Source organism: Podarcis muralis, chromosome Z (genome assembly GCF_964188315.1).
Source record: "Podarcis muralis chromosome Z, rPodMur119.hap1.1, whole genome shotgun sequence".
Classification (NCBI taxonomy): domain Eukaryota; kingdom Metazoa; phylum Chordata; class Lepidosauria; order Squamata; family Lacertidae; genus Podarcis; species Podarcis muralis.
Genome location: NC_135673.1, coordinates 40,364,630 through 40,382,032, shown reverse-complemented (window position 1 = coordinate 40,382,032; position 17,403 = coordinate 40,364,630).

The window sequence follows — 17,403 nt, the reverse complement described above, 5'->3', positions numbered from 1 at the left end:
CCTTTTAGGAGGAAAACTTTTTCACTACTAATGCTTTGGAATTGATAATCAAAGCCATAGATGGTACAATTGCCCAGAACATCCTGTTATCACTTTTAACTTGTTGAAGAAACAGTTTACATGGTTGGGGTACCCTGTGACACATCTCAGAGAAAATCAGCCCTAGTCAACCTATCCTCTTGGGTTTTAGGCTGCTAGGAGCTCAGAGTCATTTACGCACCCCAAAAAGAATAAGCAGGGCAAAGGAAAAGCTTCACACCCAAAGTCTAACCATCACATGCTCCTTCAAGCTTACCAAAGCTTGGCCAGTGGGAAAATACCAATGGTGGGGTGGAAAGTCTGACAGGATAGCTGATGCCTTATGCAGAAGGCTTTTATTTTTCTCAGTGTCCAAAGAAGAAAGAAGCCAAAGGAAAAAGGTTTGCCCTGTAAGCCTCAGGTCCATAACTACATTCTTAAAGAAGCTACAACTGGGGGGCGAGGACACTCACTAGATGGGCCAGGTGCTATTTTTCAGCCTCACCTACTTCACAGGCTTGTGAGGATAAGATGGGGGGAGGAAAATAATGCATGTCACACTGGATGAAAGCTAAGATATAAGATATAATGAATAAACAAACAGCCATAGCTGAATCCCAGACCTGTGTATTCGTTAAGGCCAAGGAACTCAATAGAATTTGAACCCCATGAACTTTACTGAGAACTGCAGGCTTCAAAAAGTGCTATGCCAGCCTTCCTGTGAATGGTGCCTTCCGACTGTTGCTGGACTACAGTTCCCACTGGGCTACCAACACGGTCAATAGGGATAATTGGAGTTGTAGTTCAGCAACATCAGAAAGGTCAGGAGTTTCCCAGCCATGTGCTATACAAATCCTCAATTGACTTCTGTTTGATTAAAAATAATAAAAACCAAAGTGCCCACAATGAGTAACCCAAGTTGGCAGATGGGTCAGGTACAGGGCCATAGCCTACCTCTCAAGTGTTAAGATCAGCAGATGGGTCACTCTTGATAGTCCCACCATCCTCAGAATTGTGGGGAATGAAGGTCATTTCTGACAGAAATTCCCTCCACACACAGATTTGTCCAGCATCGTCATTGAGTTGCTTCCACCATGTGCTGAAGACATTTATGCTGACATTTTGATGTAGTTCAACTGCAGCTCCTATCACCCCTGACCACTGCCAGTGCTGGCTGGCCTGATGGGAGTTGTAGTCCAGCAACATCTGGAGAGTATCATGTCAGCTACCAGTGATTTAGGTAAAGGTAAAAGGACCCCTGACCTTTAGGTCCAGTCGTGGCTGACTCTGGGGTTGCAGCACTCATCTCGCTTTATTGGCCGAGGGAGCTGGCGTACAGCTTCCGGGTCATGTGGCCAGCATGACTAAGCCGCTTCTGGTGAACCAGAGCAGCGCATGGAAACGCCATTTATCTTCCCACTGGAGCGGTACCTATTTATCTACTTGCACTTTGACATGCTTTCGAACTGCTATGTTGGCAGGAGCAGGGACTGAGCAACGGGAGCTCACCCTGTCACGGGGATTCGAACCGCCGACCTTCTGATCGGCAAATCCTAGGCTCTGTGGTTTAACCCGGAGACTGTGACAAAAGGTCATACTGATGGGATGACTAAGCTTTTCTGGTTCTGGTTCAAAGAGCCCATTGCCATGTTGCAATCCTTCCCAGTCACAGTCACCCCACAGTCTCACACGTACTAGAGTGCAAACACACACACACACACACACACACACACACACACACACACACCCCAATCCAAATAGCAGAGGGTTAGGCATGGAGGAGAAATCAGATTCTGTTTGCATTTAAAGCTGAATTTATCAGATTTGCACTTTATGAAATGATATGAGAACCATAACATAGCCATCCTTCAAAATTTGCACTAATCTAAACTTTACAGTTCAGTTCTTCAGCCAATGTTCAGAGAAATGCATATACATTAAGGGTTAGTGTGCATAAGAATGAACAGCCTTGTGAAAATAACATACCAAAAGGTATTATATTTGGGGATGTTGCTTGAAACAAGGCGTACAATAGTAAAAACTGCATATTAAAATGTGCTTAATTGGGAGAAATTCACACTAAAGTGCTGAAGACTTTTCATGACTTCACAAATTACTGCAGAAATATGGATAGATGAATTTAAGACAGGAGAAATTAGAAAGTGAGAGAATTAAAACTGATGGATCCACAGGCAAACACCTACTCTGCACCTGTGACCGCACCTGTTCTGGGCCTACATGTTTGGCACTCTTAACTATATAAAGGGATTGATGAATCTGTCCGTTTCCGTTCTCTAAGTTTCTCATTTTTCTGGTCTTAAATTCAGTTTAAATTCCACTCTTAAATTCTCAAAATTTCTGCAGCACTTTACAGAGGAGGAGGAGGAGGAGGAGGAGGAGGAGGAGGAAGAAGAAGAAGAAGAGGAGGAGGAGGAGGAGGAGGAGGAGGAGGAGTTTTTTTAAGGGGGGGATGTACTCACCATGAAGTTGTTACAGTAAATGCCACACTTTTGGGAAAACATTTGGGGGGAAAGAAATGCCGGTATTACATACCCTTGAGCACCCCCAGCAAATCATCATCATCATCTTGCATTGCAGAGGGCTGAACTAGGTGACACTTGGAGTCCCTCTTCAGTTCTATGATTCTATGAAAATTATTCTACATTTTAGTGCCAATTTCTTGTATGCAGTCTCGACTAATATATACATTCTGCAGGCATTTTATCCTAATATTATGCACTTATATATTCATTTTAATGTACGCGTTCCAATAATATATGATTCTTCTTCTTCTTTTGCAAAAATTTGTTGCAGAACTGCATTGCAAAATATGCATAAGTGCAAATTTCAAATGGTTGTGTTTCCATTCTCACATTGTTCCAAAAGGTGCAGGTCTTATAGATTTGGCTTTAAATGTGAATGGAACTGGATTTCCCACTCATCCCTACTCCATTCCTAACCATGTGAAACACTGGCATGACATTATGGTTTGTGACTGCGCTTGCACAGCAACCCTTTAGGTTCAGCTGGAGAAATGGGCGACTGCAGGATGCACGTGCTTGATCCTTTCCCAGAAACCAATCACCCCCATATCCCTGAACACATATTATTTCCAAAAGGTAAATTATGAAATCATTGCATGTAAGGAGAGAGGGAGGTGCCTGGCAAAGAGAGGTGGAAGGGAAAGAAAGAGAGATGGAAGAGGGAGAAGGAGAGAATGTGTGAATAATAAGCCAGGTGTTTGAAGAGGAGACAAAAGCAGTAGCACAGTAGGGTGTTCAAACACACAAATCTGCACTGAGAAAGGAAGTATTCATGAAGAAAATTAATTTAAGAAGTATGTAGCTCAGGTTCTGAGCCCGTTAAGTCCCTTTAAAAAACAGATTAGCAATTCAAACTTCTTCTTCTTTTTTATTCTAGCAATCTCTTAAACAATTAGTGCAGTAATTGGAAAAGGGACTCTTAAGATTCAGATACAGATGGAGATAAAGGACTTTCCACCAAGGGCTTTTTGTCTTCGTTTTGTGAGCTCCAGGGATGCACCTGCCTTTAACAATCCGTGGGACCAAAGTGCTGAAGGAGGACACTGAATAGGGGCAGGGGCAGACTGAGCCACAACGGCATACAAAATTACTTAATTCACTTAAAGTTGCCATAATTGTTTTGATAAGGAATGCACGAGGAATCCTTTCAATGCGGGTTGCTGTTACATGTAAGTGACCACCTTGCAAAGTGGTCTACCCAAAATGAATTTTGGGTGGGTGTGGTTTCCCTTTCTTTCGCATTCAACCCCCCCCCCCCCCGCCGCCGCCGCCCAAAGGATATATGGGCCTTTAATTTACAGTGTTACCTCTGGTTAAGAACTTAATTCGTTCCAGAGGTCCGTTCTTAACCTGAAACTGTTCTTAACCTGAAGTATCCTTTTTAGCTAATGGAGCCTTCCACTGCCGCCTCCACGCAATTTCTGTTCTGATCCTTAAGCAAAGTTCTTAACCCGAGGTACTATTTCTGGGTTAGCAGAGTCTGTAACCTGAAGCGTCTGTAACCCAAGGTATCACTGTATGTGTCCTAGTCCAACCTGTTGAAAGGATTGCCAATTGCTAGTCCACTAGCTGGATTTGGATTGCAAAACAACTTTTATTTCATTTTTACATTTATGTCTCCTCCATTTCAGTAGGAGGGCTAACATTCTTTTAGTTATTTAATAGCGCATCATCAGAACTCTACAACTGAGAAACAAAGGGCTTTGCTCAACTAAAGTGGAATTCTACACACATTTTTTAAAAAATGCTGTGTAAATGCTTAAAAAATGTTTTGAAAAATACATTGAATTTGGCATAGCTCCCTGTCGCCATCTAGTGTCACCTATATTGCACTTTACTACACATTTAAAATGTTTTATTTGTAGCTGTATAGTCCTAAGTCCTGCACACAGGAGACCCAATGACATTGATGGACCTTAGTTAGTCATGCCTATTAACTTCAGTGGGTCTACTCTGAGTAGGAGCACTATTGGCTGCAACTCCAGCATCTCAAATAAATGTAGAACACTTCAACAGATCTTTACAGTGGTATAGCTTTTCTGGTTTGGGGTGCACAAGACTTTATAGGTCATCCACAGTTACATTTGTCTCACTACTTTCCCCCAGGAAAATCCACTGTCAGCGAGCCAGCCAGCAATAAATCACACAGAATAAATTAACTCTTTTTTAGATTAAACAAGGTCTGCTCAGGAGCACAGTGAGCACAGCAACTTGTACTGGTAGGTCTTGCCCCTATGAGGCGGTTGAGTAGGCAAAAGAGCCCTGTCTCCCCACAGCTGCCCAAATCTCCTCCTCCCCTGGGTCCGTCTCAAGCAATCAGAAACTACGCCAATACACCTGTCCCTTCCTCATACCTCTTCTGGTCCTCGAAGATCAAGGGGGAGCGGAGCTTGTTGCAGCAAGAAGGGGATACATCCTGGCTTCTTCACCAGCCTGGCTCATCTCTGCCTCTGGGCTTCCCTCCTCTCCTGCTTCTGCCTCTGATTCTGATTCTGGACTCACCCTGCTCCCTAAACCCTGTTGCCTCTTTAGCTTCTGACACCTCCTCCTCCCAGTCCTCTCCCTCTTCTCCTTCTGACTACTCATTGTCATCCCACTCCCAATCCCCAGCCTTCATTCCTTCGGGGTTCCCCAGCTGGTGCCTCCCACCATGTTTCTATGGCCAGCAGTCCACGAAACCTGCTTACCACTGAACCGGAACAAACACAAATTGGGTTTTCAATGGATTGACATTGGCTCCAGTTCAGCAGTAAAGAGCAGGTTTTCCCAGGGAAAGTGCCAGGTCACATAGAAAACGGCTTCGACTTGTGCTTCCTAAATGCAGGACAAGCAAAGTGTGGACAAGCCCTGAATATGTTGCTAAGTTTGTATCCCCCTAGTATAACGATTTGCAGGCAACTTTTACAGAATACTTAGGTGTTACTGGTTTAAATTTTCTCCTAATCCTTCTTAAAAAAAATGTTACCAATGAAAACTGTGTGATTAGCGGGCTTTCTTGTAATTTCTGAGTTTCCTTTCCCCCTAAATATATGGAATCAAATCATTAATTTTAGCATTTAAAAGTCTCTGGGCTGAACATCAATTAAAGCATGATTAGATTACCCTGGAAAATGCAGTTTAAAAGCAAAGGCCGCAGACCAATTTAGAAGATGTCAATCTTGTCTAGCCACTCTCTCTCTAAAGCTTGGTAGAAAAGGACAGTCTATACTGCTTTTTGATGGGGGGGGGGCTTAGCCTATGTCCCTTAGAAGAGAGTTCCATAGAAGGTGTGCCACCTCCAAGAAAAAGAATTGACTTACACCATACAACAGCAGCAACCAGACCTCCACTGCTCCTGCCATTGGTTTTCTCCAACCCACAGGATCAAGAGGTGCAATTTTTCCTGCACTGCATCATTTCCGGCTACAGGTGAGCAGGAAGGGATGCTGTTGTATGAATGCTCCACCCCAAAGAGATAGAAGGCATACCAGGGAAAAGGGGTCAGCCTAGCATTTCGACTGGCAGGCTATTTGCAGAGAGAGAGAGAGAGAGAGAGAGAGAGAGAGAGAGAGAGGCGCAGATGTTTGCCCAGAAAAAGGACAGAGATTTCCATAGAAATCCAATACAGTCATACCTCGGGTTACGAACATCATCCGTGCGGGAGGAACATTCACAACCCGCAGCATTTGCAACCTGCAGCGCCTGCGCATGCGCAAAGCGTGATTTAGCGCTTCTGTGCATGCGCGAGTGCCGAAACCTGGAAGTAACCTGTTCCAGTACTTCCAGGTTTGGCGCGGTCCGTAACCTGAAAACGCACACAACTAAAACCAGTACGGATATTTAATGCAATGGACGGGCCATCTCCAGTCTTCAGTCACAAATCCTGATGCAGAGTTTATCTTTAAACCAGGGATGGGGAACCGTTGGCATTCCACCTGCATTTGGGCTCCGGTCTGCCCCAGTCAACATGGCCCATGGCCAGAGTTCCGTGCAGTCTCTGGAATGCCCTTTCCCATGATGATCATGAAGAAGAAACAGCAGCAAGCTTTAAAAACCTCCTAAAAGACCCATCCATTTCAGCAGGCATTCCCTGGCTCATAAAATTCATCACACCACTCTATTGTTTATTTATATTTAATTGATTGTTTTTTATGGCTTCTCTGTTTTTACTGATGTATTTCTGTGTATTTTTGGCTTTAAATGTTGCATATATTGTATGTTTTTATTTTTCCATTATCTTACTGTGTTTAGGGATTTTGCAAATTAAGTGGTATATAAATATTATTGATGATGATGAATAAATGCACAGACACACAGACCACACGAATGGTGCTTGAGGATCGCTGCTGGTCTGCATACCACAGTTTGGGAACCCCTGGAATAAAAAATAGTGTTGTCGTCAGGGCCGTCTTTAGCATATGCGCCGCCAGGGTGCAAAGATCCGCCCTGCGCCGCCAGATTTAGTGCTGTCCACGTCTACACCCAAGATATACTTCTCCGCAGTTGCAGGCAAGGCCATGGCGACGGTGGTGGCCTGCTCTTCCAAGTCTCACTGCTGTTGCCCCTCAAGAACTGGGCACCTGAGCTCCGCAAAGGCATGCAGCTTCACATCCAGGTGCTTTTAAAAGCTCCCCAGGAGGAGGAAGGAGAAGAAGAGGGACACAGCAGCCACGCCGATGGTGGGCGAGAGAGCAACGCCTCTCCACGCAGGGTGGGACTCCAGGGAGGAGAAAGCGGCCAGGGTGGAGGAGGCAGCAGCAGCTGGCTTTGAAAATTATTTATTATTTCATAACAGGTAGATAGTTAAGAGCTTAGGTGGCTTCAGCAGCAGGCGCCTGGCACCCGCAGAATTCAGCACCTGGGTGCCCCACACCCCTTTCACCCCCGGGTAAAGATGGCCCTGGTTGTTGTTGTTTTAAAAAAAGTGAAGCTAAATAAACTTCAATGAAAAATTGAGCTTTTCTGACAACAATTTTACCCCCCTTTCCAACCAACTTTCAACACATCCATCTCACCAAAGAAAATCCCGCTTATTCAATCCTTACTTTCATGTAAAGATGTGAGCAAAAAAATCAATATAATGAAAAGTGGTGGGATCAAAATCACAAGTCTGCTCAGCAATGAACCAAGCATCAAAATACTGGCATTAGAAACATACACTGAATGTAAGGAAGAAAAATCCATTTTTTAAAAAAAGTTGTCTTAACAGTCACGATCTTTAGAAAATGAGGACAAAAGTACTTGATATAGCCGATAAAAATAGGGGTTGAGGTTGGGAAGACAAAACACACACACACAACTTAACAGTGTTTGGAATGAGCAGCCTAGTGACATTATTGTGAACTAAAGCAGAAGACTGTGAGACAGCTTGAATTACAGTTTCATCTAGTTTAAAAAAAGGCTTGTTGGTAAAATGTATTTAGGTAATCTAAAGAAAAGTAATATATTGCATTTTTGTAAGCATCCAGTTGCCGCGAGAGACTTTTGACAAAAGTTGACTTTCACACACAATTAAACCGAATAATTTCAGTTTTCTAGTTTCACAGAAGCCAATCCAGACAGTGCCTTATCTGTGGTCCTATTTGGTGCTGATCAAAATCACAGGATTAATGTTTGTGGCAGAAGTCAAGAAAGGATGGCATTATTCTAGCCTTATTTTCAAGAAAACGAAGGCGTGAGGAGTGGGGCTGTGGAAGTGCAGGACTCCAGGTGGAAAGCTGTACCCAAAGCCAAGTGGCAAATAAGTGGTCAAAGAAAAATCTGCCTTACCTTTTCTGCCCCTTACTTGAAACTGAAGATGCAAGGGGTTTGTGCCCTGTGCATCAATCAATTTGCATTGATACTGGGTGGGCCATAGCTCAGGGACAGAACTTGTGCTTTATCTCCAGATGGTTCCCTGTTTAAACACCAACCACTCCAGGTAGGGTGGATAGAGATCCCTGTCTGAATACCTTGACAGCTTCTGCCAGTCAGTGTAGACAATGCTGAGCTAGATGGACCAATGATCTGACTCTGCAGCTACCTATGACCCTATGTTTCTGAGGCACAGCCACCTTTGCAGACAGGTGGCTGTCTGCAAGGTTTCAGGTTGCCCATCAAACTGACTTCTGTATGTGAACTTGGGAGGGAACATATTGTCTATTCCCTCAGGTGGCAACACTCTTTAACAACCAATCCCCTCTGGGAACTGTACCTCCATGGCGGGGGGGGGGGATAGGGGCCTCCTAACAGAACCCAGATCACGGGTGGTGCTGTGGGTTAAACCACAGAGCCTAGGACTTGCCGATCAGAAGGTTGGCGGTTCGAATCCCTGCGACGGGGTGAGCTCCCATTGCTCGGTCCCTGCTCCTGCCAACCTAGCAGTTTGAAAGCATGTCAAAGTGCAAGTAGATAAATAGGTACCGCTCCAGCGGGAAGGTAAACGGCGTTTCCGTGTGCTGCTCTGGTTAACCAGAAGTGGCTTAGTCGTGCTGGCCACATGACCCAAAAGCTGTACGCCGGTTCCCTTGGCCAATAAAGCAAGATGAGCACCGCAACCACAGAATCAGCCATGACTGGACCTAATGGTCAGGGGTCCCTTTACCTTTACCTTTAACAGCACCCATAACAAACTACAACTCCCAGATTTCTTTTGGGAAAGTTACATTAAATATGGCATCATTTAAATGCATGGTGTGAGTGTGGCTTTGGAGAAAGCTGTTATACAGCTTGCTTCCCCTTGGAAACATAAGAAGCTTCTTTATACCAAGTGAGACCACTGATTCATCTAGCTCAGTACTGTTGACACTGACTGGCAGCAGCTCTCTGGGATTTCAAGTGCAGGACATCCTGAGCTTTACTAGGACATACTGGGGATTGAAGCTGGGACCTTCTACATGCAAAGCAGATGCTCTCCCCTTCCACAATAGTGTGTTGCTTTATTGTATTTAATACGTATTACAAGCTGCCTCAAGAACTTCTGCTGTTAGGCAAGGTAGAAACACTCCAGGGGCTCATCCAGGGTGAGTGAGTTGCATTTAGTCCCCATTGGTGGGGTATAGGTTGGCAGGAGCACTGCTAGGTTGGCAGGAGCAGGGACCGAGCAACGGGAGCTCACCCCATCGCGGGGATTCAAACCACTGACCTTCTGATCAGCAAGCCCTAGGCTCTGTGGTTTAACCCACAGTGCCACCTGCATCCCATTCGTGGGGTATAAATGCAATAAATAAATAAACTCCCATCAGGAAATTGTGTGTTTGTCCTAAGCCATGGATGGAGATACGTGCAAACAGAGCCAATGCCCCAAATACTCATTTGCTTTGTTGAAACGTGTTTTCAAAATGACACCACATTTTTATAAAAAGAACATTACCAAAACTGTCTACCCCAAAGGAGGACATGAAGGGACTTGAAGCTATTGTTGGTTCCAAATGGACATGGTTTTTCATTTTGTTTATTTATTGTTAACTTTTGTTGTTACATTCTAGGATTAAATAAAAATGTAAACAAACAAAAATGTTATGATGGAATGCGTTTTTAAAACAACGCATTTTATAAAAAATATTACCACCATTTTGACATTGTCTTCCCAGAAAGAAGATTTGTGGAGAGGAAAGTAAGATGATGATGATGATGATGATGACAATATGATGATATGATGATGATGACTGCCTGGGTCCATCTTGGGTGACCTACTAGGGATGGAAAGACCTGTCACTTTCAGTTCTCTCAGGTTCAAATCTTTTCTATCTGAAATTCACTTCTCCACATTTCTGCAGCAATCTGCAATTTAAAAAAACCTCATGGAAATTCTCCAGCATTTTAGTATGAATTTTTCCTTTTTATATGCAGTTTTGACTAATGTACATATTTTTGCCAACAATTTTTCCTGATATAGTGCATTTTTGTATGATATGTTCACTGACAGATTCATATTTTATGCAAATCCCCCCCCCATATATTGCTTTCGTAAATAATATTTGGTTCAAGAACTGCATCGTAAAATTCAGATGTACAAATTTCAAAGGATGTCTGTGGATTGGTTCTCATATTGTTTTGTAGCGGATGAATTTTATACATTTCACTTTAAATGCAACCTGAATCAAATTTTCCCCCTACCCCTTTGTCCTACACTTGCTATGCTGTAGCATCATAGAAGAATGTCTTCATTTACACCTGTGTCTCCCTCAGATGCCTTGGTCTCAGTGCTGTCATTCCAAGTTGCTAGGCAAGTTAATATGAGAGCCAGGACCTTTTAAGTGGTTGCTCCATTACTCTGAAATATCGTCCCAGATAAAATTTGTCAGCCCCCCCTCCCCTTTGGGCAATTTCTTATACTGAGGTTGAAAACATTTTAATTCTGCTTCTAGACTCAGGGAAGAGCAGTAACTAAGCAGCTGATTTGCACACAAAAGATTGTTGTTGTTGTTTAGTCGTTTAGTCGTGTCCGACTCTTTGTGACCCCATGGACCAGAGCACGCCAGGCACTCCCGTCTTCCACTGCCTCCCACAGTTTGGCCAAACTCATGCTAGTAGCTTCGAGAACACTGTCCAACCATCTCGTCCTCTGTCATCCCCTTCTCCTTGTGCCCTCCCAACATCAGGGTCTTTTCCAGGGAGTCTTCTCTTCTCATGTGGTGGCCAAAGTATTGGAGCCTCAGCTTCAGGATCTGTCCTTCCAGTGAGCACTCAGGGCTGATTTCCTTCAGAATGGAGAGGTTTGATCTTCTTGCAGTCCATGGGACTCTCAAGAGTCTTCTCCAGCACCATAATTCAAAAGCATCAATTCTTCGGCGATCAGCCTTCTTTATGGTCCAGCTCTCACTTCCATACATCACTACTGGGAAAAGTACTGGGAAAACTACTGGGAAAAGATATCAGGTTCAATTGCCAACATTTCACAGAATCACAGAGTTGGAAGGGACTCTGAGGATCATCTAGTCCAACCCCCTGCAATACAGCTGTCGCACATGGGGATCGAACCTGCCACTTTGGTGTTATCAGCACCACTCTCTAACCAGTGGTGTACCTACGGCTTTCACCGCTCAGGGCGGTCACTGACTTTGCTGCCCATCTCGCTGTTCCTCATTCAGGAGGCCCACCAGTTGGCCACGGACCTCCCCTCTGCTCCAACTGCTCTTCTTTTCCCTTGCTTTCTAAGGGGTGGGAAGGAACTCTGTTCCCTTTCACTTCAGACTCCTGCTCTTCTTCACTTTACTTGTACAGTAGTACTTTCATTGCTGAATGCCTTGGAACTCATACGTTTCGATTCCCGAACGATCAAAACCCGGAAGTGAGAGGAAGTTCCTGCAACCAATCAGAAGCCGCGTTTTGGTTTCTGAACATTTTGGAAGTTGGACGGACTTTTTTCCTCTTGCTTCTACCACAGACAAATACTATAAACTCGACATGATGTACAGTGGTACCTCGAGTTAAGAACTTAATTCATTCTGGAGGTCCGTTCTTGACCTGAAACTGTTTTTAAACTGAGGTACCACTTTAGCAAATGGGGCCTCCCACTGCCGCCGCGCCACTGCCACATGATTTCTGTTTTCATCCTGAAGCAAAGTTCTTAACCCAAGGTTCTATTTCTGGGTTAGCGGAGTCTGTAACCTGTTAAGTGTCTGTAACCTGAAGCGTCTGTAACCTGAAGCATCTATAATCCGAGGTACCACTGTATAGGGAAATAAAACACTATGCTTATTTTTTGAATTAAACTTTAATTCCAACTGAGTTATCCCAGCTTGGCCTGGTCATACTTTTTCAAAACATGTCCCTGCTTCCCTACTGCACATCTTGACACGCACATATTGTGCTGGTGTGGCGATTTAATACATTTGCATTGGGTGTTCGCTGTGACCAAATGAAACCTCCTTTCTAGGTCTACCCCACCATGTCTCACTGATTTCTTTTTGGAAAAGCAAAAGCTTAAACAGTACTAATGGGGGACGGACAAAATCATATATGCCTCCAGTTTGCTCATCTCCCATGTGCACATGGGCATCCAAAGCACACAACCGTCACAGAACATGGGACATATATGTTTCGGAGTGAATCTGACACTTTTGACACGAGAATAGCAGAGAGAGGTGTCCACCGCCAGTCCTCACATCTGGATGACAACACTTGTTTACCAACCAAAGCGCCAGTATCAAGAATATTTGTTGCAAAAGACTAAATAACTTCAGTAAGTATTTGGGTATAATTGCTAGTCTTCCTGTGAAAGCCTGTATATTATGTCTATGTCACATGCACAAAAACATGCTCATCATTTCTTTCATATGATTCACTAAGAACAGCAGTCTCCTTAGAGGAACAGAGTTCCTGGAAAAGATTTAAACTATGCAGAGCATTTCTCCCCAATTTGTGCACGTGCTATGGAAGGACACAACCTTCCAAGTCCTGCTCCTTAGCCCACATTTCAAGGGAAGCACTGGGAAAGATGCTACATCCCTGCCAACTCCCAATTCACCTGCATCTGCATTATTAAAAAGGCTGCTCGCCTTGCTCACCTTGTCAGGTTTGCATTATTTGGTACAGAAAGTAAACCAATTCTAATTAATTCAAGAAGGTTCTGGAAGCTTCTCTGGCTGATGCCAAGCTGATGCAAGCTGGAAGTTTCAAGCTGATTAGTAAGTTCCTATTCTGCCTGGAAACAAGCAGAAGGTTCGTGATGCTTGAGTTAAAGGTAAAGGGATCCCTGGCCATTAGGTCCAGTCGTGACCAACTCTGGGGTTGCGGCACTCATTTCGCTTTATTGGCCGAGGGAGCCGGCGTACAGCTTCTGGATCATGTGGCCAGCATGACTAAGCAGCTTCTGGCGAACCAGAGCAGCTCACGGAAACACCGTTACCTTCCCGCCGGAGCACTACCTATTTATCTACTTGCACTTTGATGTGCTTTCGAACTGCTAGGTTGGCAGGAGCAGGGACCAAGCAATGGGAGCTCACCCCGTCATGGGGATTCGAACTGCTGACCTTCTAATCAGCAAGTCCTAGGCTCTTTGGTTTAACCCACAGCACCACCCGTGTCCATGATGTTTGAGTTATTCCTTCAGAAGAGATGAACAGCTGGTTCAAACTGGTTCTGTTACCTCTTTCTGTCAAGGTCATTGTGTCCTGTAATAAAAGGTCAGAAGGAGCCTGGGTTTCATTCTCTGTCTCTCTTTCCTTCTGGTGTGGTGTTTTGTACATACAGTCGTACCTTGGTTCTCGAACATAATCTGTTCCGGAAGTCCATTCAACTCCTGAAACTATTCAAAAACCAAGGCATGGCTTCCAATTGGCTGTAGGAGCTTCCTGCACTCAAGCGGAAGCCGTGTCGGATGTTCAGCTTCCAAAAAATGTTCGAAAACCAGAACACCTACTCCTGGGTTTTTGGTGTTTGGGAGTAAAAATGTATGAGCACCAAGGCGTTCAAGAACCAAGGTACGACTGTAGTATGTTTAAGTGCTAAGATTTTAGTCCTGTTGTAAGTTTAAGTTAAGTCTGCTGCAACTGGATTCTTAAGGACTGTACCAATCCTGAAGATATATGGATTTGTGACCGTTATGCTCATTTGCAATCAGTAGTAAAAAGCTCTGCTGAATTAAGCTGATTGCCTCAGAGTTATTTTTTGGGAACCCTGCAACGTGTTTAAGCTTTTTACTCTGCAAGCTATATGTTGATACCTGCTCTGGATCGATACAGAGCAAAAGCACAACACACCTGCCCACCCCTTTCCTGCTCCTCTCCTTCCCAGCTTTCGGTCTAAAGTCCCTGGCTTTGCTAGGAAGCAGAATGTGTTATTGACAAAGGACCATCAAACAAGCCTCTTTCATCTTCCTCCTCCTAACTCTGCATTTTTTTTGCTTTTTTGCTTGGGAGTGCTGGATAGATTCATCCTGGAAGCGAAACCCCCAGGGACACCCCCATCCTTCCCACTCCTGATCAAGCTCAAGACTTCCTCCAAGCTTTTTGCAAGGCAACCTCAGATAGCCCCGCTGGGCCAATCCAAAGTGCATCGATAAATGGCAGGCGGAGCTTGGAGGAACTAGTGGGGTAGGTACTTGTTTTCCACATCCAAGTACAACTCTCTCTCTCGCTTTCTCTCTCTGATTCATCTTTTTTTCCCCTGTAGAGTGGGGCGGGGAGAGGAGGCTAAGGTTGTAGTTGGAGGTTTATTGCATGGTCCAGATTATGCATGCTGGAGGAAGAGCTTGGTGGCTTCTTGGTGCACTGGCAAGGAAGCAATGCCCGAGCCAGAGCAGGTTGTGAGCCATGGCGGTGGTGCCACCACGCACCCCTTAGCTACGCCAGTGCTAATTGAGCTATCCATGTCAGGTTCAGAATGTCTCCTGCCCAGGAGAGCCAGTGCAGTCAATGCAGACAATACTGAGCTAGATGGATCAACGGTCAGATTCAGTTATGTAGCAGCTTCCTATGTTCCTAAAACTATTTTATTCTTGAGCTGCTTCCTTTTGATTGTGTTTTTCATAAATTGGTGTTTTTGTTTTAATGCTCATTTGTTTTTAACTGTGTTGCACTCTGTATTGCTAACTACTTTGAGTGTTCTATGAGCAGACAAGTTGGGTAAATATGTAAAATTACTTTTTAAAAAACCAAATTACAGTGGTACCTTGGGTTACAGATGCTTCAGGTTACAGACGCTTCAGGTTACAGACTCCGCTAACCCAGAAATAGTACCTTGGGTTAAGAACTTTGCTTCAGGATGAGAACAGAAATCGTGCTCCAGTGGCACGGCAGCAGCAGGAGGCCCCATTAGCTAAAGTGAGGCTTCAGTTTAAGAACAGTTTCAGGTTAAGAACAGACCTCCGGAACGGATTAAGTTCTTAACCCGAGGTACCACTGTACTCATTTAGAGGAGGAGTCTGTAGGAAGTCATTTTCAGCCAAGTTCAAAGGTCTGGTTGTGGTATCTAAAGCCTGATAAAGCTTGGGCCCAATAAACGTGAAAGATTGTATTGCTCCAGTTGCATACCCTCCAACATTTCTCTGATGAAAATAGGGACGTGGGGAAGCTTCTCCCACGTTTGATCTCGCCGCAAACATAGATGTCATATAATAATCTACATCTGTCGCCTTGAGCCAAGTGCAACCTCTCAGCCTAACCTTCCTCACAGGATTGTTATAAAGAAGCAACAACTGAACAAAGCAACAAATATTACCTTTGTACAGTAGGCTACATTCCAGACAAGCAGAAGTCAGAAGCTTCTTCATCTACACAAGCCAGAGGCATTGTTACGATTCCATTGAGACAGATTCCAGCCAGGGAAAAGCATTTGAGGAGAGTGACCAGTGGATCATGTACTTGAAGAGAATCCAGAGGCCAGACAGAAAGTGCCCCCCACAGGCCTAAGGTTCCACAGCCCCTGATACATCGATAGAGACAGCCTTCAGAAAGCTATTTTGACATTTGCCTCACACAGTGCTGCAAATCCAGTGGAGATCGCTGGAAAACACAAAGGCTGTTTTGAACAAACCAGAGGCTTTAAGGGTGAGGGGGTAAATAAATACAAGCAGCAATCTAAACAAATTTTAAAATAATTTCACGAATGGTTTCCCTTTGGGGAGGATAAAGAACTCTGGCTACTTTTGAAGTCACTTTCGATTGATAGCCCTCTTATTAGACAAAAATTAGTGTCCAATCAACTGTGAAAAAGGCAAGCCATTATACGTTAAGAGAGCCATCAAAGTGACATGGACCACTGTACATCTTGACACTTACTACATAATCAAAGTAAACTTTACTCTCCATTGCAGATCTAATGCAGCTGTTAGTTTATCACCTTCGCCTGCTCAAATGGGCCCATCGTGTCACCTAGGCAGAGATGACAAACCAAATAAATAAATTGCAATGTTATCTCTTTGTGCTGCTCAGGTACAGCAAACAGGAGGAACAGCATTTAGTATTCCGTAATGGAGTTAGGAGTAATTTACTGAGAGATAATTTCTTTTGGACCTAAAAGTGTCCTGCCTCCCTGCCGTGCAGACAAATAGAAGTGGCTGGCAGGAAATGGGGCATGATAATACCCCCCTTTAAATAGAGTAACAAAATGGAAATTCAATAGGCATGCATTACAAAATATACAGCTACCCGTTATTCAAACCTTTGATGTGTGTTTTTTTTATAGTTGTTCACAGCACACACAAGGAAAAAAAATATTATATTCGCTCTTAGAGCCCATTTGAAATAGAAGGAAAGTTTAATCCACGTGCTGGGTGTGTGTTTTGGTGTGTGTTTTAAAGGACTTGCTTGGAAAAGTTACCGTATTTTTTGCTCTATAAGACGCACTTTTCCCCTCCTAAAAAGTAAGGGGAAATGTGTGTGCGTCTTATGGAGCGAATGCAGGCTGTGCAGCTATCGCTGAAGCCAGGAGAGCAAGAGGGATCGGTGTGCACTGATCCCTCTTGCTCTCCTGGCTTCAGGGATATCCCTGCAAAACCTCCTGAGCACAGCCAGAGAGCTCCTGCCTCTTTGCTCAAGAGGCTTTGTGTTGCTTTCTTGTTTCTTGTTTTCCTCCTCTAAAAACTGGGTGCGTCTTATGGTCGGGTGCATCTTACAGAGCGAAAAATGCGGTAACTAGCAAAGGAAATTTTAGGCCACCTCTCTGCACCATATGTTTAAAGGACTCTTAGACCACTTCAACAGTCATAGTTTCACCCAATGAATCCCAGGAACTTTAGTTTGTTAAAGGTGCTGGGAAACGTAGCTCTGTGAGGGGCCGTCTGCGAACTCTCAGCACCCTCAACAAATGATATTTCCCAGGATTCTTTGGTGGAAGCTATGACTGTTTTCAAGAAGCATACGAGCACTTTGAATGCATGCTGTGTTTGTGGCATTTAGACAGAAGACGGCTGGGAGTTAAAAAGGAGGACCCAGCTTGT